Source organism: Triturus cristatus, chromosome 3_2 (assembly GCF_964204655.1).
Source record: "Triturus cristatus chromosome 3_2, aTriCri1.1, whole genome shotgun sequence".
Lineage (NCBI taxonomy): Eukaryota > Metazoa > Chordata > Amphibia > Caudata > Salamandridae > Triturus > Triturus cristatus.
Window position 1 is genome coordinate 370,789,836 of NC_140584.1, and position 24,344 is coordinate 370,814,179.

The following is a 24,344-nucleotide window of genomic DNA, read 5'->3' on the forward strand; positions in this document are numbered from 1 at the left end:
GCAAAGAGCGTTCTAAGATTGTGGGAGATGGAACGAACAGGCATGAAACCAGATTGATCCGGCAGGACCATGACCGGCAGAATCAGCTGCAATCTGGTAGCCAAGATTTTAGCTAAAATTTTAACATCTGTGTTGATTAAGGACAGTGGCCGGTAGGAGTCACATCTGTCAGATGGCTTGCCCGAATTGAGAAGGGCGACCACCAGTGCTTCACGCAGCGTTGGGGGCAGGCATTTTGTCTCATAAGCCTCCTCCTAAACCTTGAGCAAGCACGGGGCTAGAATGTCAACATAGGTTTTTATAAAATTCCACTGGCAGACAATCAGCACCAGCAGATTTACCAGTAGGGAGAGCGGCTATGTCATCCCGTATTTCACCAAGGGTGAGCGGGTGCATTAGAAATTCCTGCTGCCCCCGAGAGAGCCACACCAACGTAATGTTGTCCAGATATTGCTGTAACTCAGCAGCATCTGCAGCCGGGCGGTGAGCGTACACATCCTGATAAAAATCGACAAAGGCCTGCAAAATATTGGGGGTGTCATGATAGGTGACACCATCAACTGTGTGCAAACTGACCGTTTAAGCGCCACCCCGGGGTTCCAGAATACGGGCCGCCAGCGCTCCGCCCGGCCTGCCACCCTCCCCATAGTACCTGGCCGTGCTCCTTCAGGACAAGTGATGGACCTCTTGGTCTGCCACAGCGTTATATTCTGCAACTTTCTCTTTAATGAGTACAAGCACAGAAGGGTCAGGCGTGCTCTCATACCTCCGCTCCAATCCCTGCAACTCACGTTCCAGCTTAGACATTGTGCCCCTGAGTGACCGAAGAACTCCTGCCTGGAGACCAATGCTCTAAAGGCTCGCTTTAAAGGCTTCCCATAGTGTCCCCACTGCGTCAATCGACCTGGTATTACGCGCGAAATAGTCAGTAATGGCCTCCCTAACGCCTTCACAGAATACCGCATCCAACAAGGCTGAAGGTTGAAGCCGCCACTGGAAGGGGGGGAGTGTAGGCCAGCAAAGCCATACGGAGGTGCACGGAGGAATGATCCGAGAGCGTCCGAGGTAAGTGTTCAACATGCACTATAAAGTCATTGGCGTCCCAGGTCAGCAACCATAGATCTATACGGGACCAGGCGGGACGAGCATATGAGTGACAGGTACCCTCCCTGATGCAAGGGTGACGCAGATGCCAGACATCTACAAGCCCCATCACCGACATACCGTCCCGCAGAGCAGTGGCCGCCTTCTTGGGAGGCTGGTCCGCAATAGACACTCTGTCCATATCAGGGTCCAAGGCCACATTAAAATCCCCCCCACAGATGACAGTGCAAGGTGGCAGTTTATAGAGTTTCCCCCACAGGTCGTCATAAAAGGTAGGATCGTCAATGTTGGGACCATATACGTTAACTATCACTAATGACCGACCATACAGTGTACCTTGCACTATGAGGTATCTCCCACCATCATCCTCGTCTACAGCAAGCGGTATAGAGGGGGTGCCTCTTTTAACCAGAATCATAACCCCCCGGGCATAAGAGGAGTAGGAGGCAGCAAGTCGCACCCCAGCCCACTTGGTGGCAACAGTAGATACCGCCTGCTTGGTAAGATGCATCTCCTGAAGGAGAGCAATTCGAATACGGTGACGATCAAGATATGAAAGCACCTGGCGCACTTTACGTGGATTATTGAGTCCCCGTACATTCCTAAGCCACAATATCGTCCTGTCAGCAGGGTCAGTTATGCCCCGACAGTAAAAGGCAAAATTCCATCACAATGTGCATAAACAGCCCCCGACATTACCCCACAACACCCACAGTGCACTGCAAATGTACAACTCAGAACATTGCAAACCCCAACATCCCATCCCACCCACTCCAGCAGCAAAATCCTGCTGTGACACCCCAGAAAACAACATAAAATAAAGCACCCTAGAACATGTCGCATATTAGGCAAAACATACAACTAGGATCTCTAATCAGGAAGCCATGTGACCAAGACACCGAAATGTGCCAAAACAAAAATACAACTTTGTGGGGATTTCCCATTCAGAGAAGCACCAGAGGCCTCAGGCACCCTGTGACGTACAGGGTGGGCCGAGACTGAAAGGATTGAGCTATCCAAAGCTGGTCAGAAGTGTCGCCGAGCGACCACACTTAGCACCATGACAATAAAGGCCCTCCCACCGCCAGCAAGCATTAATACAATCAATGCAGGTCAATCAGCAAAGACAACATTGAGCAAAACATTCAAGCAAACTTAAGAAGACATAATGAAACATCTTAAATTGCGCTTTAAGACAATAGAGGCATCCAAAGCTGACTCATGGGGACATCCGAGTCACCAACGTGCAAGGCAGGGATGTGGCAAACAATACAAAGAAGAAGCCAAGCCCCGCCACTTAACCATCGGAGTAATGAAGATACAGGCTTTCCCATTATGGTGAATGCGTAGGCGCGCCGGGTAGAGCATTGCATACGGGATGCTGAGCAATTGTAGTTTTTTCTTCACGGCATGGAATTCTCTGCGCGCCTGTTGTACCGCCACCGTGAAATCAGGAAATAGTTCCACCTTCATTCTCTGATAATTCAAGCTGCCTTTCTACCGGGCCAGACATAGTGTAGTGTCCCGATCGCGGTAATTTAACAAGCGAGCTATAATGGGACGGGGTGGTGCCCCTGGGATAGGCCTGGCAGCCAAGGAGCGGTGGGCTCTTTCAACAATGAGAACTTTCGAAAAGTTCTCCGCCCCAAACAGAGAGGTAAGTAGTGTCTCCACAAACAGTTCCATAGGCCCAGTGTTGGTCTACTCTGCAATTCCCGTAATTCGCAAGTTGTTCCGTCAAGACCGGGCCTCGATATTAGCCCTAATGACCTCCAAGAGCTTTTCCATGCTTGCACACGAGGTGCTGACTGCCTCCACCCGATCCTCAGTTATAGAGATGCGCTGCTCAGCCTCAGCCAGCTGTGCGCCGTGTTTGTTCAGCTTAGACACCATTGTATCCATACGCAAATTTAGATTGTCAATTTTGGCATCAATGGTGTGTAGGCTGTGCTGCATAGAGATCATCATGCGCTCTAGCTTAGCCCCAGATCCCTGCTCATGATCAGGTTCTACGTCCGACGTAACAGGGGTGAGGGACTTGGGGGGCTTTTTGGCTTCAAAGGAAAGCTTACTTTGCTGCTTGTCTGTACGCCCCATGTCTGACCATGCAAATCACCCGGTGCGCGAGAAAGAGAATAGTAGCGGCAGACAATGGCACCAAAAGTTCCAGGATTTAGGTAGCGCAGTCGAGCCGTCAGGAGCCCCAGAGTGGACACACAAAGCTGCAGGGGCCCCAACTATTCACCACTGTCGATGGAGCAGTACAGACACAGGAGGCCACACAACGCACAAAATGAGAGGCACGTCGCTACAGGTCTTCCCGCCACCAGCCGCAACAGCGCACAGCCGCAGGCCTCCAAGACATGCAGCAAACGTGCTCAGCACCAAGGATGCTTGCCCCCACACAACAGGCCCCAATAGTCTGCCACCCCATGGATCCCACAGTGACGCGTGGGCAGGCGGCAATCGGGCACCGAAGAGCGCCGATCCCAAAAGTGGGGACGCGACATTAGCAATCTGCAGGCCACAACGTAGGCAGCCCCGGGGCGCCAGGAGCCGCGTAGTGAGACGCGGCCGCCCCTGGTGGCAGCAGAGCAGGCCCAGCGGGCAACCTCACCTCAGCAGTGTACAGGCAGGCCGAGGCTGCGACACCCTGCAGCAGCCGCAAGGTACCTCAGGGCACTGCCTCCAAGCACTGCTGCAGCAGGTCCGTCAACAGCCAGGGAGCGTGCCGCTCAAGGTCAGGCGGGCGCCAGGCGGGGAGCCCGCACCTCGCCACCGGGCCGCAGGTACCCGGGACACACCGCTCTGCAGGCCGATCGCCACCGGAGCAACCCAGGTCCAGCTCCACAACGCCGCAAGGGACACCACGATCAGCAGCCAGCAGGGCGCCGCACTCCGCACCGGGAAAGCACCCGCTCAGGCAGCAGGCCACCAGAGGGAGTAGAGCGGCGCCATTACACACTGGATCCGGCAGCAGGCCAAGATGGAGCGGCAGGGGCAGCTATCGACTGCAGAAGGACACCAAAATGATGCCGGGACGGTAAGGAGGGTAGATCCAGGCAGTAGAGTCGTGGATGGCAAGAAATAATGAGGATATTAGGCGGATTGGAGTCTCTGTGGGATTCAAGTCAGTATGTAAAGTTAACATAACGTAGCTTGGACTGTATCTCTATTCTATATACATGGAGATCTGCTTTATAAGATAGCCCATTCGTTCTCTGTGTTTTGTATGATGGAAAGGGCCGAAAAGCCACACTACGGCCATCTTGGATTATGACCAGTCGTGCCTCAGATCACGTGGTTCTCTCTGTTCACCGTCTGTATGATTTAGCTCGTACCAGCCTAAAGACAGGGTGAAATTGTATTTATGGTTGAGGCCCAAGGTCACATCTGCAGTGGGGAGTATCAAGCGAAATTCCTCTGGGCCCGAGACGAGAGGGAGTCCCCCCGTCGACCTTCTCTGTAGAAGATAGTAACCTTATGTGTGCAGATGGTATGAGCTCATCTAGGAGCTCCAGGGCTAACTGGTGTTTTTCCACTCACAATGCTTTGTACGCTGAATCAGTTATGTATATAAGTGTGACTCTGTCAAGATGCCAGCAGTCTTCCTCGGCGCACCTGATGGGTGAGGGTCGATGAGGCTCCTCTATGTAGAGTTCTGTTGTGGCCAATAAACGCTTGAACCTTCTACGTTGCCAACTGCTTATTATTGACTTGATATTGCGGGCCACTGGTAAGTGTGGCCCTTGGGATTACTATTTAGATTACTACATCTCGGCCAGCAGAGCTGTACTAAAATGCGGCCATTTTGCTCGGGCTCTCTAGCGCCCCCCCTAAGAGAAGTCAGTTGATCCACTTTTGTGCTGACAGGGCAACACCCTAGGATGCGCTTCGTCTCTCACCTTCTCATGTGAACGGTGCCCTTTATCGCTGGATTTTCCTCTTTGACCCAATTAGACCCCGCTTGATTGGTGCTTGTCCACCTTTCAGAGCCAACAGAAGGAGATGATGGGCGGAGCGCTGAAACTTTTCAGAAAGTCACCCCCAGTCACAGATCTGGGTTGAATTCACCATTGTTCTTTAGCTCACTTCGCCAACCCAGTTCAGACCCAGCTATATTGAAATCAGTCTTGACCCTATGCTTCATGGGAACAGTCCAGACCGAAATGCCAATCCAGGCCTTCCCTGGACCGGAATCAAGCATCCTGGGACCGGTTTCAGGGTAACAACCCTCATCAGCTAGGCTAGCTTGAATCCAGTGGCAAAGTGAGCAAGGGATCCACGTCTGGGCATACCCTGGCAACTTAGGGTGAACAAAGCAAACATAAGGAGATGATGGACGGAATGCAGAAACTTTCCCAACACTCAACCCCAGTCATAGATCTGGTTTGAATCCATCATCGTTCTTTAGCTCACTTTGCCACCCCAGTTCAGACCCAGCTATATGCAAATCAGTCTTGACCCTGTGCCTCATTTTTATATATACTGGTTTCCGTGAGAAAAATAGCAAACCATAAGGCAGATTGTTTCTGGAAATGTTTGATTGGATAACTTTGGACCAGAAAAAAATCTTGTTCTGCGTTAAGTCTCCTTACATGACATTGTCTCTTTTTCACCCTGAAAAGTCATTAACAACTAATATTATAATAGGATGTTTTTATTGGAGGACATTCTAAGGTCAAGAGGATACCTCTTTATTTCATCTAAAAAGAGCATGGGGTTTCCGGGATACCAAAAAAAGTACTGGGTATGCATAAAGGGGTGAGGACAGCAGGGTAGGAGAAGGCAGTTGATTCGCTTTTGTGCTGTCAGGGCAACACCCTAGGATGCACTTCGTCTCTCACCTTCTCATGTGAACTTTGCCCTTTCTAGCTGATTTCTGCTCTTTGACCCAATTAGAGCTTGCCAGATTGGTGTTTGTCCACCTTTAAGAGCCAACTTAAGGAGATCATAGACGGAGTGCTGAAACCTTTCAGACACTCACCCCCAGTCACAGATCTGGGTTGAATCCATCATCGTTCTTTAGCTCACTTCGCCACCCCAGTTCAGACACAGCTATATGCGAATCAGTCTCGACCCTGTGCCTCATAGGAACAGTCCAGACCGAACTGCCAAAGCAGGTCTTCCCTGGACCGGAAACAAGTATCCTGGGACCGGTTTCGGGGTAACACCCCTCATCAGCCAGGATAGCTTGAATCCAGTTGCAAAGTGAACAAGGGACCCACGTCTGGGTATACCCTGCCAACTTAGCGTGAACAAAGAAAACACAAGGAGGTGATGGACTGAGTGCTGAAACTTTTCAGACACTCACACCTAGGCATGGATCTGGGTTTAATCCATCATTGTTTTTTAGCTCACTTCGCCACCCCAGTTCAGACCCAGCTATATGCAAATCAGTCTTGACCATGTGTCTCATGGGAACAGTCCAGACCGTACTGCCAAGCCACGTCTTCCATGGACCGGAAACAAGCATCTTGGGACCGGTTTCTGGGTAACACCAGCCTTTTATCACACTAGACCTCTTGGAGCGTGGGAAGGGGAAGAAAGGAGATGGAAGGAACTTTCCAGAACTAGATGTGGGGGTGGACTCGAAGTTTCCCTCACTTCAAAGCGTGGCACCAGGTATAAGCATTGAACCTCCTGAGCCACTCATCAGTAGACTGCTAAACTTGTGGACATTGCTGCCTTGCTGCTTGAGGCCTGCCTTGTTCTCCAGAGGACTACTCTGCTGCTTTAGACCTACATTGTTCTTCAGAGGACTACCCTGCTGCTTGAGGAATGCTTTGTTCCCAGGGGACTACCCTGCTGCTTGAGGAATGCTTTGTTCCCAGAGGACTACTCTGCTGCTTGAGACCTACCTAGTTCTTCAGAGGATTACCCTGCTGCTTGAGGAATGCTTTGTTCCCAGAGGACTACTCTGCTGCTTGAGGCCTACCTTTTTCTCCGGAGGACTACTTGCAGTTGGAGGCCTGTCCTGCGCTCTAAGAAGGAAGACTGGACATGCTCCCTTCATCCCAGGCTAACCTGAGTGACTTGATGGGTCACTTAGCTGACCTTCTGTTCTGAGCTACAGGGACACACCAAGCTCCAGAGGCCTCCCTGCAACATCTCAGCTGACCTGCTTCATCTGGCCCTGTCTGGACCTGAAATTGGACCTGCCTGGACCTGCATATGGACCTGCCTGAATCATTCTGGCCTCTGCTGAAGTAAGTTCCTGATCCCCAAGAAGTACCTCCCCAGGTCTAGACCATTGGCTTGCATCAGCTGAGCTTCTCCTGTGAAATCCTGAAGTTTTGAACTCTGCATGCCGTAATTTGCGATGGTAACTTTTAAAGTTGGACTAACCTATTCCCTGTGTCCAGCCCACACTCCATCACGGTCAGACTGAGCTTGTGACTTTGACACAGTCTAGCACAATCAGATACCCACAGTTACACTACCTACTTCATGGCACTATTTTTACCTAAAACTTTAAATATGTATAGCTCAGGTTCTACTGATTGGCCTTTTGTTGTTAAGGTCTCATTATTTTTATGAAATATTGCTCTGGTCTTGATCCCAGCCCTCCATGCACTTGTGATATGGGTGGGCATTTCCCTTTCTCCATTTTAATTCCCCTTCCCCAAGTTGCATGTTCACTCTGTGATGTGGGTTTCTGTGTGTGCCTTCCCTGGTGGCATGATGTGAACTATTGGCCTTAGAAGCCAGTTGACTAAACTCAATAGTCTGTTTTAAAAAAACCTTTAGAAGGCTCCAGAATCTTGGCAACAGTGATAGGTGCACCTACTATTCACATTCCGAGGAAAAAAATCTCAAGATGATTTGCTCTGCCCAACCTGAACAGTCCATAACCCTGGGGGCAGCAGCATGTGCACTCCAAGACTAATTACTCTGCTCATGCTGAACTTTCCATGCCCCTAGGGGCAGCAGCAGGTGCACTCCAAGGCAAATTACTCTGCTAATGCTGAACATTCCATTGACCCTGGTTGCAGCAGCAGGTGCATTCCAAGACTAATTACTCTGCTCAAGTTGAACTTTCCGTGATCCTGGCGGCAGCAGCATGCGCACTTGCCAATCAATCTCACGTGGAGTAACTGCCAAAAATCATCAGGTGTTGCTTTCTAGAAACACTAGGCCATCTTCCATTCAAAGGCGGCTCCCACCCCGGTTTCCTGCTGGGCCTCTTTATCCCACACTCACTTGCTTCCCTTCATCAAACCCCTTCTTTGCACTGTTCTGGCCATCTACAGTTCTTCGCTTCAGGCTGCAGCTGCTCCCCGATCCTGTCCTGAGCCGGTAACTGCTCCAGCATCGCATTTCCTAGAAAAAGAAAAAGACAACAAAAGATACAATCTGACATCAGGAATTCTTTCTAAAAAAACTCTTCTCATTTCTTGTGCTCTGAGCTCAGTAGCAGTAGAGTCTAAGAAACAAAATTACCCTTTGATTTTTGAAGAGCGCAACAGACTCTTGCACTGGAAGGGCTCTGCCAAGAATAAACCTTCCTGGTATTAAAACTTTTGGTGTCCCCTAGGAGTACAAGTTGGGTGGATTCCAGCTTGACACACGGAAAACAATTGAGACACCTAGACTCAGCACATGATAAGTGGGTGAGATTTCTTCCACTGCACTTGGAAAGCTACAGGATAATTTTGTTGACATTTGCCAAAAGATTCATTTCGAATCTATGCTCTAACTTCACGATAACACAAACCTTCTGACTGGAAAGACAGAGCACTACTAGATGTGTGTTGGGATATGAACAACGGACATACAAATAAGTTTTGATGATTCTGTTTAATAACTATATTGTGAGTTAAAACACTGTTCTTTCAATTCACAGATACTCCTCTGATCAGGCCTTCACACAAGATGGGTGACATGCCTTTTTGAGACCCCATTGTAGCTACCACGGAGGAGCACCACAGCATCTTGTTTGTCTTTCTCAACCCCCTTGGGGCCTGTGACCAGTACAGGGTCATTTCCTGTATTTGGAGGTAGATCCTAGGAGGAATAAAGGTATCTAGGGGCAGATTTATGACGTCTGGCGCATCTCTGCTAATCAGAAGAGATGCGCCAGAAGAGTTGCGACGCATCTGCCCACCCGTGCGCCACCATTAATGCGCCGCATTTACAAAGCAAAAACCAAAGGAAATGAAAGGAAATGATGGACGGAGTGTTGAACATTGCAAGCACTCACCCCCAGTCAACTGATCTGGGTTTAATCCATCACCGTTCTTTAGCCCACTCTGCCACCCCAGTTCAGACATGGCCATATGCAAATCAGTCTGACCCTGTGCCTCATGGGAACAGTCCAGCCCGAACTGCCAAGCCATGTCTTCCCTGGACTGGAAACAAGTTTCTTAGGACCGGTTTCTGGCATTTCAGCCGTCTTCAGCCAGGCTTGCTTGAATCCAGTGGCAAAGTGAGCAAGGGACTCACGTCTGAGCATACCCTGCCAACTTATGGCGAACAAAGCAAAAACCAAAGGAAATGATGGACGGAGTGTTGAACATTGCAAGCACTCACCCCCAGTCAACTGATCTGGGTTTAATCCATCACTGTTCTTTAGCCCACTCTGCCACCCCAGTTCAGACATGGCCATATGCAAATCAGTCTGACCCTGTGCCTCATGGGAACAGTCCAGCCCGAACTGCCGCGCCATGTCTTCCCTGGACTGGAAACAAGCTTTCTAGGACCGGTTTCTGGCATTTCAGCCGTCTTCAGCCAGGCTTGCTTGAATCCAGTGGCAAAGTGAGCAAGGGACTCACGTCTGAGCATACCCTGCCAACTTATGGCGAACAAAGCAAAAACCAAAGGAAATGATGGACGGAGTGTTGAACATTGCAAGCACTCACCCCCAGTCAACTGATCTGGGTTTAATCCATCACCGTTCTTTAGCCCACTCTGCCACCCCAGTTCAGACATGGCCATATGCAAATCAGTCTGACCCTGTGCCTCATGGGAACAGTCCAGCCCGAACTGCCAAGCCATGTCTTCCCTGGACTGGAAACAAGCTTCCTAGGACTGGTTTCTGGCATTTCAGCCGTCTTCAGCCAGGCTTGCTTGAATCCAGTGGCAAAGTGAGCAAGGGACTCACGTCTGAGCATACCCTGCCAACTTATTGCAAACAAAGCAAAAACCAAAGGAAATGATGGACGGAGTGTTGAACATTGCAAGCACTCACCCCCAGTCAACTGATCTGGGTTAAATCCATCACCGTTCTTTAGCCCACTCTGCCACCCCAGTTCAGACATGGCCATATGCAAATCAGTCTGACCCTGTGCCTCATGGGAACAGTCCAGCCCGAACTGCCAAGCCATGTCTTCCCTGGACTGGAAACAAGCTTCCTAGGACCGGTTTCTGGCATTTCAGCCGTCTTCAGCCAGGCTTGCTTGAATCCAGCGGCAAAGTGAGCAAGGGACTCACGTCTGAGCATACCCTGCCAACTTATGGCGAACAAAGCAAAAACCAAAGGAAATGATGGACGGAGTGTTGACCATTGTAAGCACTCACCCCCAGTCAACTGATCTGGGTTTAATCCATCACCGTTCTTTAGCCCACTCTGCCACCCCAGTTTAGACATGGCCATATGCAAATCAGTCTGACCCTGTGCCTCATGGGAACAGTCCAGCCCGAACTGCCAAGCCATTTCTTCCCTGGACTGGAAACAAGCTTCCTAGGACCGGTTTCTGGCATTTCAGCCGTCTTCAGCCAGGCTTGCTTGAATCCAGTGGCAAAGTGAGCAAGGGACTCACGTCTGAGCATACCCTGCCAACTTATGGCGAACAAAGCAAAAACCAAAGGAAATGATGGACGGAGTGTTGAACATTGCAAGCACTCACCCCCAGTCAACTGATCTGGGTTTAATCCATCACCGTTCTTTAGCCCACTCTGCCACCCCAGTTCAGACATGGCCATATGCAAATCAGTCTGACCCTGTGCCTCATGGGAACAGTCCAGCCCGAACTGCCAAGCCATGTCTTCCCTGGACTGGAAACAAGCTTCCTAGGACTGGTTTCTGGCATTTCAGCCGTCTTCAGCCAGGCTTGCTTGAATCCAGTGGCAAAGTGAGCAAGGGACTCACGTCTGAGCATACCCTGCCAACTTATGGCGAACAAAGCAAAAACCAAAGGAAATGATGGACGGAGTGTTGAACATTGCAAGCACTCACCCCCAGTCACAGATCTGGGTTGAATCCATCATCGTTCTTTAGCTCACTTCGCCACCCCAGTTCAGACACAGCTATATGCGAATCAGTCTCGACCCTGTGCCTCATAGGAACAGTCCAGACCGAACTGCCAAAGCAGGTCTTCCCTGGACCGGAAACAAGTATCCTGGGACCGGTTTCGGGGTAACACCCCTCATCAGCCAGGATAGCTTGAATCCAGTTGCAAAGTGAACAAGGGACCCACGTCTGGGTATACCCTGCCAACTTAGCGTGAACAAAGAAAACACAAGGAGGTGATGGACTGAGTGCTGAAACTTTTCAGACACTCACACCTAGGCATGGATCTGGGTTTAATCCATCATTGTTTTTTAGCTCACTTCGCCACCCCAGTTCAGACCCAGCTATATGCAAATCAGTCTTGACCATGTGTCTCATGGGAACAGTCCAGACCGTACTGCCAAGCCACGTCTTCCATGGACCGGAAACAAGCATCTTGGGACCGGTTTCTGGGTAACACCAGCCTTTTATCACACTAGACCTCTTGGAGCGTGGGAAGGGGAAGAAAGGAGATGGAAGGAACTTTCCAGAACTAGATGTGGGGGTGGACTCGAAGTTTCCCTCACTTCAAAGCGTGGCACCAGGTATAAGCATTGAACCTCCTGAGCCACTCATCAGTAGACTGCTAAACTTGTGGACATTGCTGCCTTGCTGCTTGAGGCCTGCCTTGTTCTCCAGAGGACTACTCTGCTGCTTTAGACCTACATTGTTCTTCAGAGGACTACCCTGCTGCTTGAGGAATGCTTTGTTCCCAGGGGACTACCCTGCTGCTTGAGGAATGCTTTGTTCCCAGAGGACTACTCTGCTGCTTGAGACCTACCTAGTTCTTCAGAGGATTACCCTGCTGCTTGAGGAATGCTTTGTTCCCAGAGGACTACTCTGCTGCTTGAGGCCTACCTTTTTCTCCGGAGGACTACTTGCAGTTGGAGGCCTGTCCTGCGCTCTAAGAAGGAAGACTGGACATGCTCCCTTCATCCCAGGCTAACCTGAGTGACTTGATGGGTCACTTAGCTGACCTTCTGTTCTGAGCTACAGGGACACACCAAGCTCCAGAGGCCTCCCTGCAACATCTCAGCTGACCTGCTTCATCTGGCCCTGTCTGGACCTGAAATTGGACCTGCCTGGACCTGCATATGGACCTGCCTGAATCATTCTGGCCTCTGCTGAAGTAAGTTCCTGATCCCCAAGAAGTACCTCCCCAGGTCTAGACCATTGGCTTGCATCAGCTGAGCTTCTCCTGTGAAATCCTGAAGTTTTGAACTCTGCATGCCGTAATTTGCGATGGTAACTTTTAAAGTTGGACTAACCTATTCCCTGTGTCCAGCCCACACTCCATCACGGTCAGACTGAGCTTGTGACTTTGACACAGTCTAGCACAATCAGATACCCACAGTTACACTACCTACTTCATGGCACTATTTTTACCTAAAACTTTAAATATGTATAGCTCAGGTTCTACTGATTGGCCTTTTGTTGTTAAGGTCTCATTATTTTTATGAAATATTGCTCTGGTCTTGATCCCAGCCCTCCATGCACTTGTGATATGGGTGGGCATTTCCCTTTCTCCATTTTAATTCCCCTTCCCCAAGTTGCATGTTCACTCTGTGATGTGGGTTTCTGTGTGTGCCTTCCCTGGTGGCATGATGTGAACTATTGGCCTTAGAAGCCAGTTGACTAAACTCAATAGTCTGTTTTAAAAAAACCTTTAGAAGGCTCCAGAATCTTGGCAACAGTGATAGGTGCACCTACTATTCACATTCCGAGGAAAAAAATCTCAAGATGATTTGCTCTGCCCAACCTGAACAGTCCATAACCCTGGGGGCAGCAGCATGTGCACTCCAAGACTAATTACTCTGCTCATGCTGAACTTTCCATGCCCCTAGGGGCAGCAGCAGGTGCACTCCAAGGCAAATTACTCTGCTAATGCTGAACATTCCATTGACCCTGGTTGCAGCAGCAGGTGCATTCCAAGACTAATTACTCTGCTCAAGTTGAACTTTCCGTGATCCTGGCGGCAGCAGCATGCGCACTTGCCAATCAATCTCACGTGGAGTAACTGCCAAAAATCATCAGGTGTTGCTTTCTAGAAACACTAGGCCATCTTCCATTCAAAGGCGGCTCCCACCCCGGTTTCCTGCTGGGCCTCTTTATCCCACACTCACTTGCTTCCCTTCATCAAACCCCTTCTTTGCACTGTTCTGGCCATCTACAGTTCTTCGCTTCAGGCTGCAGCTGCTCCCCGATCCTGTCCTGAGCCGGTAACTGCTCCAGCATCGCATTTCCTAGAAAAAGAAAAAGACAACAAAAGATACAATCTGACATCAGGAATTCTTTCTAAAAAACTCTTCTCATTTCTTGTGCTCTGAGCTCAGTAGCAGTAGAGTCTAAGAAACAAAATTACCCTTTGATTTTTGAAGAGCGCAACAGACTCTTGCACTGGAAGGGCTCTGCCAAGAATAAACCTTCCTGGTATTAAAACTTTTGGTGTCCCCTAGGAGTACAAGTTGGGTGGATTCCAGCTTGACACACGGAAAACAATTGAGACACCTAGACTCAGCACATGATAAGTGGGTGAGATTTCTTCCACTGCACTTGGAAAGCTACAGGATAATTTTGTTGACATTTGCCAAAAGATTCATTTCGAATCTATGCTCTAACTTCACGATAACACAAACCTTCTGACTGGAAAGACAGAGCACTACTAGATGTGTGTTGGGATATGAACAACGGACATACAAATAAGTTTTGATGATTCTGTTTAATAACTATATTGTGAGTTAAAACACTGTTCTTTCAATTCACAGATACTCCTCTGATCAGGCCTTCACACAAGATGGGTGACATGCCTTTTTGAGACCCCATTGTAGCTACCACGGAGGAGCACCACAGCATCTTGTTTGTCTTTCTCAACCCCCTTGGGGCCTGTGACCAGTACAGGGTCATTTCCTGTATTTGGAGGTAGATCCTAGGAGGAATAAAGGTATCTAGGGGCAGATTTATGACGTCTGGCGCATCTCTGCTAATCAGAAGAGATGCGCCAGAAGAGTTGCGACGCATCTGCCCACCCGTGCGCCACCATTAATGCGCCGCATTTACAAAGCAAAAACCAAAGGAAATGAAAGGAAATGATGGACGGAGTGTTGAACATTGCAAGCACTCACCCCCAGTCAACTGATCTGGGTTTAATCCATCACCGTTCTTTAGCCCACTCTGCCACCCCAGTTCAGACATGGCCATATGCAAATCAGTCTGACCCTGTGCCTCATGGGAACAGTCCAGCCCGAACTGCCAAGCCATGTCTTCCCTGGACTGGAAACAAGTTTCTTAGGACCGGTTTCTGGCATTTCAGCCGTCTTCAGCCAGGCTTGCTTGAATCCAGTGGCAAAGTGAGCAAGGGACTCACGTCTGAGCATACCCTGCCAACTTATGGCGAACAAAGCAAAAACCAAAGGAAATGATGGACGGAGTGTTGAACATTGCAAGCACTCACCCCCAGTCAACTGATCTGGGTTTAATCCATCACTGTTCTTTAGCCCACTCTGCCACCCCAGTTCAGACATGGCCATATGCAAATCAGTCTGACCCTGTGCCTCATGGGAACAGTCCAGCCCGAACTGCCGCGCCATGTCTTCCCTGGACTGGAAACAAGCTTTCTAGGACCGGTTTCTGGCATTTCAGCCGTCTTCAGCCAGGCTTGCTTGAATCCAGTGGCAAAGTGAGCAAGGGACTCACGTCTGAGCATACCCTGCCAACTTATGGCGAACAAAGCAAAAACCAAAGGAAATGATGGACGGAGTGTTGAACATTGCAAGCACTCACCCCCAGTCAACTGATCTGGGTTTAATCCATCACCGTTCTTTAGCCCACTCTGCCACCCCAGTTCAGACATGGCCATATGCAAATCAGTCTGACCCTGTGCCTCATGGGAACAGTCCAGCCCGAACTGCCAAGCCATGTCTTCCCTGGACTGGAAACAAGCTTCCTAGGACTGGTTTCTGGCATTTCAGCCGTCTTCAGCCAGGCTTGCTTGAATCCAGTGGCAAAGTGAGCAAGGGACTCACGTCTGAGCATACCCTGCCAACTTATTGCAAACAAAGCAAAAACCAAAGGAAATGATGGACGGAGTGTTGAACATTGCAAGCACTCACCCCCAGTCAACTGATCTGGGTTAAATCCATCACCGTTCTTTAGCCCACTCTGCCACCCCAGTTCAGACATGGCCATATGCAAATCAGTCTGACCCTGTGCCTCATGGGAACAGTCCAGCCCGAACTGCCAAGCCATGTCTTCCCTGGACTGGAAACAAGCTTCCTAGGACCGGTTTCTGGCATTTCAGCCGTCTTCAGCCAGGCTTGCTTGAATCCAGCGGCAAAGTGAGCAAGGGACTCACGTCTGAGCATACCCTGCCAACTTATGGCGAACAAAGCAAAAACCAAAGGAAATGATGGACGGAGTGTTGAACATTGTAAGCACTCACCCCCAGTCAACTGATCTGGGTTTAATCCATCACCGTTCTTTAGCCCACTCTGCCACCCCAGTTCAGACATGGCCATATGCAAATCAGTCTGACCCTGTGCCTCATGGGAACAGTCCAGCCCGAACTGCCAAGCCATTTCTTCCCTGGACTGGAAACAAGCTTCCTAGGACCGGTTTCTGGCATTTCAGCCGTCTTCAGCCAGGCTTGCTTGAATCCAGTGGCAAAGTGAGCAAGGGACTCACGTCTGAGCATACCCTGCCAACTTATGGCGAACAAAGCAAAAACCAAAGGAAATGATGGACGGAGTGTTGAACATTGCAAGCACTCACCCCCAGTCAACTGATCTGGGTTTAATCCATCACCGTTCTTTAGCCCACTCTGCCACCCCAGTTCAGACATGGCCATATGCAAATCAGTCTGACCCTGTGCCTCATGGGAACAGTCCAGCCCGAACTGCCAAGCCATGTCTTCCCTGGACTGGAAACAAGCTTCCTAGGACCGGTTTCTGGCATTTCAGCCGTCTTCAGCCAGGCTTGCTTGAATCCAGTGGCAAAGTGAGCAAGGGACTCACGTCTGAGCATACCCTGCCAACTTATGGCGAACAAAGCAAAAACCAAAGGAAATGATGGACGGAGTGTTGAACATTGCAAGCACTCACCCCCAGTCAACTGATCTGGGTTTAATCCATCACCGTTCTTTAGCCCACTCTGCCACCCCAGTTCAGACATGGCCATATGCAAATCAGTCTGACCCTGTGCCTCATGGGAACAGTCCAGCCCGAACTGCCAAGCCATGTCTTCCCTGGACCGGAAACAAGCTTCCTAGGACCGGTTTCTGGCATTTCAGCCGGGCTTGCTTGAATCCAGTGGCAAAGTGAGCAAGGGACTCACGTCTGAGCATACCCTGCCAACTTATGGCAAACAAAGCAAAAACCAAAGGAAATGATGGACGGAGTGTTGAACATTGCAAGCACTCACCCCCAGTCAACTGATCTGGGTTTAATCCATCACCGTTCTTTAGCCCACTCTGCCACCCCAGTTCAGACATGGCCATATGCAAATCAGTCTGACCCTGTGCCTCATGGGAACAGTCCAGCCCGAACTGCCAAGCCATGTCTTCCCTGGACTGGAAACAAGCTTCCTAGGACCGGTTTCTGGCTTTTCAGCCGTCTTCAGCCAGGCTTGCTTGAATCCAGTGGCAAAGTGAGCAAGGGACTCACGTCTGAGCATACCCTGCCAACTTATGGCGAACAAAGCAAAAACCAAAGGAAATGATGGACGGAGTGTTGAACATTGCAAGCACTCACCCCCAGTCAACTGATCTGGGTTTAATCCATCACCGTTCTTTAGCCCACTCTGCCACCCCAGTTCAGACATGGCCATATGCAAATCAGTCTGACCCTGTGCCTCATGGGAACAGTCCAGCCCGAACTGCCAAGCCATGTCTTCCCTGGACTGGAAACAAGCTCTCCTGGCTGACGAGGGCTGAAAGCCCGAAACCGGTCCTAGGATGCTTGTTTCCAGTCCAGGGAGGACCTGGCTTGGCAGTTCGGGCTGGACTGTTCCCATGGGGCACAGGGTCAAGACTGATTTGCATATGGCTGGGTTCAAACTGGAATGGCATGGTGAGCAAAAAAACGATGGATTTACGCTCAGATCTCTGTACTGGGGTGAATGTATGACATTGTTCTGCATTCTGTCCATCAATTGTTGTTTTTGCATTTACAATGCGGCGCACCGTGGCAGTCGGATGGGCAGATGCGTGACGCATCTCCTGTCGGAAAGGCGGCGTATTGCTGGAGTTGCGTCGCAAGCGCGACGCAGCACCAGCAAGGCTCGGGGGTGCCCTATCCCTTACATGCTGCGTCAGTCCTTACGCCTGCTTCAAGCAGGCGCAGGGTTTTGACGCAGCATGGCCTTAAAAGTGACTGAGTGAAATCTTGTAGATTTCACTCAGCCACTTTTAAGAGGCGTTCCTGCGCCGGAACGCCCCCCCTGCTCCTGAACGCCTACTTGTGGCGCAGGGCTTTACAACGTGACGCATCTGCCAGTTGCGTCACGTTATAAATACCCCGCAGCATGGCGCAGGATTTGCGCCGCCGCTGCGTCACAAAAGTGACGCAACGGCGGCGTAAATGAGGCGCAAGGGCTCATAAATCTGCCCCCAAGAGTCTCCCTATCGGAACCACCTGGGATTCAGGTGAGTAGCTTGTAACAGCTCTATTTTTTCTGAATTGGTATGGATCTTTCGTTGTGTTGCATTTTCACTTTATTATTGCTTGTGTGCTGCATAAATACTTTAGACTTTTGCCTCTACCATTTGATGTTCTGGACTTTTAAGAGTCCAGAGGTGTCAGGGAAACAACACCCAAAGACCCCTGAGTTCCTCCTGTCTCGGTGCACAAATAAACAGAGACACGGGCTTCTCGATGGTGGCGTCAAAGACCAAGGTTTATTTACTGCAGGGACACAGAAATCATAGGAACCACACAGGCAGAATCTACGAGGCTGTTCAAATTGCATTAAGTGGGTTGTTCTTTAAATACACGCAAAATGTCTTTAGGCAACATTACACGAATATTTCTCATGCCCAACCCGGTATCCCAAACAAACAGTAAATAGACATCAAACAATAATTAGTCGTAGGTTTTCGGTATTCGATCAGGTCCCCTTGACAGTTTTCCATTCTTTGCTCGATCCTCCCCATCATAAAAATCGTAACCTCCCCATTGTAAAAGCCCAGAAGGAGAGGAGCAGAGCCAGGTGCAAAGGATTGAAAAGTAGGATAAGAGGTGTTTATGGATCATAAACGGGCATGGCTACCGTCTTCGGTCTTTCAGTCAGGACAACGGACACGAGAACCAGTATAGCAGGACTGGCCTCAGGCAAGGGAGGCAGCTTGATTCTGCCTAGTCATGCAGCGTCAGCCTTTCTCGGGGCTCGAGCTTACGTGTCCTTAACAAGGTGACTCTGCCGGGGTCATCGCCCGTTCATTGACTATGTGAGGGCAAGAAACAAAATGGATGCCGTAACTAAAATGGATGCCATGACTTTACAACAGAATGCCCTATTTCTCAGTGAATTCATGATAGTTGCATAGCGAAAACACTGTCATGCATGTAATGGATCATTTGCGGTTCATTGGTACCGAAATCGTGTCAGTACTACGATACCGAATTCACGGGTTCGGATCGCTACAGAACCTCAGACCGTCCTTTTGCCCTTACATAGGCAATAACTTACTCTATGTCAGAGTCCATTTCTATGTTCATCAGGTCACTGATATGTTGTTGAATCATTACTCTATCCCGTGGCGTATCTCTAAAAACAGGTGGTCTTCTTACGCATGTAGAAACACAAAGGCTACATAAGGCAGGACCACACTGAACAATGAGACAGCACGAAAATAAAAATACCAACGCAACACCAGTGACTATCAGAACCTTCCATCCCCACGCAGACAACAGGCTCCAGAACCATCCCATTAATGACCAGTCACCTTCCTCTACATGAATAGAGTCAGAAATTTTATGTAACTTAGAGATGGCCTTGTATACCGTTGGCGCATTATCTGGGATAAAAACACAGCAACTCGATTGGATCATCTTACATACTCCACCTCGATCTGCAAGTAATACATCAAGAACCATACGGTTCTGTAACGTAACGTCATGAGGCGATCCGCTTGAAGCTCAGCTGTCAGGTTACTAAGGGCACCCGCAGTTTCGGTGATAGTGGATTCATCTACCCGTGTTAGTTGACGTAAGTTTCTACTGTTGGCCATAGGCCCCCAGAACGGAAGGAAACCGTTGAAGAAGTCTCCTGCTTCTTGGCCAGCAGTATCTTCTTTACTGAAAACACCTCTCACAACTCTAGTTTTGTGATAGTCCGGTGCAGCAGTGTATGTCGGAGGTAACAGTTGAGCGATATAACATGAGCCTGAGAAGTCAGCAGGCAGCCATGTGTATGCTCTGTCTTGGCAAACAAAATAGGTACCCTTAGCAGCTAAGAATGCAGGGGAAGACTGTGACGGGAAAACATATGTTTCGATACAGTCACTCTTCCCTAGTCGAGCTTTCGGATTCCTCCCATTTCCTTGCAAACAGACCTGACCTTGGTGGGGTACGACCCAGATCGGAGTCGAGCTTTTACGTTTGTTCTCACCCAGAGTAATGCCATATTCCGTAACATTCCAACCCATGTATACTCGCAATTCATCCTTGGGAATGAACGGAGTATTATTGACATCTCTAACCATGTCAGTGATTCCTTTTACCAAGGCTCTATTAGCAGAGTTATACCGAGTGGAACGCGGAGGTCGTGGAGGATAGGTCTCTAGGGCATAAGCGAACATGGTCTGAAATGCCCAGAATGATCCATTATAACTAAAGGGCAGAACCAGATAAGGGATGCCCTTGTCCATGGTATGTGGTATCAAGCCACACACCCAGCAGTTTGTTGTGTTAACCACTAGTTGATGTTGGTGCAAGAGCTGAATGAAAGTGTTATTTATAAACTCAGAGCGTCGAGCTTGCTCGTGGGCAGGAAAAGGATGGAAAGAATGAAGAGAAACAACAGTCGGAGAAACAGGAACATGGGGAGATACTGTAGATGTAACAGGTGTAAAGATCAACTGAATACCAAAAATAATTCCGCCTACCAAAGTTATTAAAACAATTAGAAGTGTCAGAGTACATTGCATTAGAAAACATTTACTATATAATATGTCATATAGTTTTGTCTTGTGCACATTTATGACATTAACCCGTCGCAGTTCAGGAAGCTCCATCTTCTACAACCGTTCGCAACGGATGGTTTGTACCTGTTAAAAACTTGCCTCTGTTTACCCTGGGAGTTCCCAGGATAGACAGAAGAAACCGACCTTGTGTCTGATTCCCTGCAAATTAAAACAAGGCACACGTTACGACCCTACGGTAACCCAGATGGTAAGGTGAGAGAAACAACAAAAATAAAAAGATAAAAATTTGAGCAAACTTCCTGACTGAATGGAATGCAATAAGATCAAAAAAGTTTTCAAACAGAAAGGTAATTATGCAATGTCATTAGTTCATAACATGAGAACGTAGATTATATCTGTACTTTCCGGGTCTTGTCTGATCTTGAAATAGCTGGTCTACAGGTGCGGAAATGTTCGACTCCACAGGTGACAAATGTTCACTTTGTACAATACTCGGTCCAAGATTCAAAGGAGCGGTTCCTGCTGAGGTGTCAAAGTTCTGTGTTTCAGTTCGTGGGTGGTCCGTTATGTACTCTGCATCACTGAAAGGGATGTGCCTAGGAACAGGTTCTGTCTCGGATACACCAAATCCCTGTCTAACCCAGTTGTCATAGGGGAGTGGGAGAGGGACACGCTTCGTATGGCTAGCGTGCACCCAATTCTTCCTTCCAGCTAGGCGTACAGCAGTTCTTGTGAGGAGTACCTGGAATGGACCCACGAATCTTGGCTGGAGGTTCCGAGTTCGTTCAAAATTCCGTACTACAACTTGGTCGCCTGGTTTCAACGTGTGGCCTGGACTCTCCGGCAGTTTAGGCAAGGATTCAAATACCTGTTAATGAATAAGGCTTAATTTAGCAGTCAGATCATAAAGATAATCAATCAACATTGGGTATTCAATCTGTTTGAATTCCTTTGGCCTAGGGACTCCCCAAACATTAGCAGGGCGGCCGAACACAATCTCATATGGGCTAAGCCCTACTCGAGAGTCGCTCTGGTGGACAGTAGAGCTAAAGGCAGTGCGTCTGGCCAAGAGAGACCAGTGGAAGCTTGAATTTTAGCAAGTTTCAGCTTCAGGGTGCCATTGTACCCTTCAACCAAACCCGCTGACTGTGGGTGATTCGCACTGTGAAATTTTTGGTTAATACCCAAACCCGTACACACACTCTTCATAACTTTCCCTACAAACTCACTTCCATTGTCCGACCAAACAATCCGTGGCATACCATACCTGGGGAAGTATTCTTTGAGGAGGATTTTGGCAGTGGACATAGCAGTGTTATCCTTTAACGGATATGCCTCAATCCATCTTGAAAAGGCACAGACTACCACTAGGACGTATTTAAGATTGTTACACCTGTCCATGTGGATAAAATCCAACTGAATCACTTCAAAGGGACAAGAAGGGGGAGCAAAATGACCAGTTGGGGTTGGGGTTCCCTTGCCAGGATTATGCATCAGGCATATCATGCAATTTTTCACCACTCTTTCCGCACACTTAGTAATTCCATCATTCTTCCATACTGGAGCTAACATTTTACAGATCCCTTTCGAACTGATGTGCGCCGCTCCATGCGCCATCGTGACTACCGCAAGTACATACGCATCAGGTAACATCCAACGCTGCTGTTCAGACAAATCAACCCAACATCCACTTGAATCCATTTTACCCGTTTTCTCCTTCCATTCATTCTTCTCGTTTTCAGTTGCTTCATTCTGGATTGCCTTCACACTTTCAATCGTATTCTCACACATCCCTGATTCAGCAATCCATCTTGCAGACGTTGCAACATACATTCGGCTCGTCATGTTCTTGGCCGTTTCTTTAGCGACCTCATCAGCAAACGCATTCCCACGGCCAACATCATCCGTAATCTTCCGGTGTGCACTGCATTTCACAATCGCAACTTAATTTGGTAGGGTCAGAGATTCCAATAGATCACTGACTAACTGTCCATGTTGGATCTTAGTCCCATGGGACGTGAGAAAACCTCTTTCTTTCCACAGACGTCCAAAGCTATGTGCTACGCCGAAGGCGTATTGGCTATCAGTAAACACATTCACTCTCTTTCCCTCAGCTAAAACACACGCTCTTGTTAATGCAATTAATTCTGCTGCTTGGGCAGAATTCTGACTTACTCTTGCGGTCTCAACAATCGTACTCAAAGTCGTAACTGCATACGCGGCCGTCACATCACCATTCTGTAGTTTAAAACACGACCCATCGACATATAAAGTGCCGTCTGGATCTAGTAACGGAGTATCTTTCAAATCAATCCTACCTTTTGTCTCTTCCTCAGTTCTGAAACAACAGTCATGGGGCTCTGAATCACTCGACTCCTGAGTAGTCGGCAACAGCGTTGCTGGATTCAATATGTTGCATCGCTTAATCTGAATGTGACTTGCCAAAAGCGTCAGCTCATAGCCTGATAGTCTAGCACTGGTGAGGTGCTGAGTTTTCGTTCGATTCATGAGTGTGTCCACAGCATGTGGAACCATGACTACTAACATGTTGTTCATGACTAGTCCAGCAGACTGTCGGATCGACACTGCAGCTGCTGCTGTAGCTCTCAAACAACTTGGCAATGCTCTGGCTACCGGATCTAATGTAGATGAGAAATATGCACAAGGCCGCTGTTTGTCACCAAATTGTTGCGTTAATACGCTCAACGCACATCCTTCTCTTTCATGGACATATAAAGTAAATGGCTTACTGTAGTCAGGAGTACCCAACACAGGAGCTGAACACAGCGCATCACGTAAGTCGGAGAAGCTCTGTTGACATTCATCAGACCATGGCAAAGGGCTCGGAACACCTTTTCCAGTCAGGGCTACCAATGGTTTTGCCATGAGAGAAAAATTTGGGATCCATTGCCTGCAGTATGACGTAATACCCAGAAACGCACGCACTTCTCTCTGTGTGCTTGGTACAGTCATCTGTGAAATTGCTTTGATTCTCTCTGGGGTCAACCTTCTTCCCTCCTTTGACAAAAGATTACCTAAGTAGGTCACTTCTTGGCAACAATATTGCAGTTTAGAAGGTGAAACCTTGTGATGTAAGTCTGACAAATGACGTAATAAAGAAATTGTAGCTGTTTTGCAAGTTTCCTTGTCATCAGCAGCCAGTAAAAGATCATCTACGTATTGGATCAGAGCAACACCAGGAGGAAGTACAAGAGCATCTAATTGACTCTTCAATGCTTGGCTGTAAATTGAAGGGCTCTCACAATAACCTTGTGGAGCGCGCTTGAATCTGAAACTGCGACCTCCTAAGGAGAAACCAAAAATGTCTCTACTTTCCTCGGCTATGGGAATGCTGAAAAAGGCATTTTTCAAGTCGATAACTGTAAACCATGAGGCTGAGGCAGGAATCAACGTCAATAATGCAGTGATATCTGGGACTACAGGAAACTGTGGAATCACTATTTTGTTAACCTCTCTGAGGTCAATCACAAATCTGTAGATTGGAGGTTTGGAAGGGTCAGTACGTTTCAAAATCGGCAGAACAGGACTATTGCAGACATTTCCTCTAGTTTCCTCAATCACATCTTTCTGTATTAAGTCTTTCACAATTAGCAAGAGTGCTCGTTCACCTTCATTCGAAATCCGATACTGTGGGATTCGTGGGAATTTAACATTCGCTTTCAGACTTACCACATAAGGGGGAATTTCCAAGAGGCCTACATCGTTAGGACCAGTTGCCCAAAGAGTATCAGGGAGAGAACGCAGCTCCGGTCGGAGCTTATCCATCGACATATACATTGGAGAGATGACTCTTTTGCCTAATGTGAGCTGTAC